The sequence below is a fragment of the Panicum virgatum genome, chromosome 2K (genome assembly GCF_016808335.1).
Source record: "Panicum virgatum strain AP13 chromosome 2K, P.virgatum_v5, whole genome shotgun sequence".
Taxonomy (NCBI): domain Eukaryota; kingdom Viridiplantae; phylum Streptophyta; class Magnoliopsida; order Poales; family Poaceae; genus Panicum; species Panicum virgatum.
Window position 1 is genome coordinate 20,232,380 of NC_053137.1, and position 1,657 is coordinate 20,234,036.

Below are 1,657 nucleotides of genomic sequence, written 5' to 3' on the forward strand. Positions count from 1 at the left end.
GCTTGGCGGACATTTTCCTTTGGGTAATGCACATCGGGTCCATCCATCCATCTTCTGGGTGTGTCCACCGTTACACCACCTTCTGGCTCGACTGCTGCTTCGGCTTGCAATTCCCCTGCTTGCGGCTCCGAGCTCGTATCAGCAACCAACTCGTAGACGGCTTCGCTCGCAGTGTCTACACGTATGAAAGATGCCATGCTAGAGTCAGAACCACGGCAATGCATGGATGCTCATGATGCGACGCATTTCAATACAAAGCAATTGAAAGAAACGACAGAGCTGACATGCATCAACTGAGTAACCACCACAAAGAAAGTAACAACTAACGATTTGAGTGCTTAGGTGCGGTTCCAAAGTTCAACTCATTTTAGCCTGAAGTGTTTCCTTCAAAACAATAGCTACTAAACTACTTAGGACGACTAATCGCCCAACTAGAGCACAAGGAAAACATAAAATTACGGACTTAGAATTTACTAACCACAAGAATCGGGGATAAAAACCGAAACTAAGAATTAAATAAAGATCAACACTTAACACGCCACAAGGATCTAGTAGCATAAATTTTCTATCATGAAAAGCTACTGATGAGGAGTGCATAAATAACTTACCAACCTTTATTGATATAGAAAAGTATTTACTTTAACTCTATGAAAGAAAATCAAACAACACTATATCCACAAACATGCACATAGGCCTTGCACCTGCAAATTTTTCAGTGGACTACACATACAAAGAGTAATCTACTGAATAAATTTCATAATTTATAGAGCAACGGAACAACCGGTATTAAATAAACTAGATTAAACACAAACTAAATTTTTAGCAGGGGTAAAAGTGACATTTACCAAGCACAAATATTTTTCTTCTGAAGATCTCGATTTTAGAAACCTAACAAAATTTATTTTGCATTTTTCGAATTTTTCTATATTTTCTACACATTTTTGAATTTTCAGCCGAAATACACAAATGAATAAAAAAACAAAAACTAAAAGAGGGGCTGACGACTGGGCCCCACATGCCAGGGAGCCCAGCCCGCCCCCCTCCCCAGCTCTGCTCGCCCGGCGCGCAGCCAGGCCACCCCGCGTTGGCGGCATGCCTCGCCGACGAGGGCCGGCCGGCGGCGCGACGGCACTTGCCCGCGGCCGGGGCGGAGCGAGGATGCGGGGCGCGCGCGTGGGGCAAAGCACAGGGGCGGGCGAGCAGAGCGGCGGCGCACGCGGAGCAGAGCGGTGACGGCGCGGGGGCGCGCGCGGCGGCGCGCATTCCGGCGGCGGCAGAAAGCGGCGGCCGCGGGGTGAGGCGGCACTGCGTCCAGTGCAGCTGAACGGGGCCAGGGCGCGCGGCAGCGCTGCGGGGGGCCGCGCAGAGGCGTCCTACGCCGTGCGCGCGGCGACAGCGGGCGGGCACGGCGGCGCGGCAGCTCACCGGCGGCGGTGGCGCGAGATTCGGCCGGGGAAGGGGTCGGGAAGGGAGAGGAGAGCGCGGCTGAGCTCACCAGGGGCTTGATTTGGGCGGAGATGGACCGGAGATGGGGGTTCGACGGAGAGGGGCGGAGCTCGGGAACGATGGCAATGGAGGCATGGCGGTCGGGAGCTTGATTCGGCCGGCGTGCGGCACAAACGGGCTCAGGGAGGGGCGGTGGAGGTGGAGGGCGGGG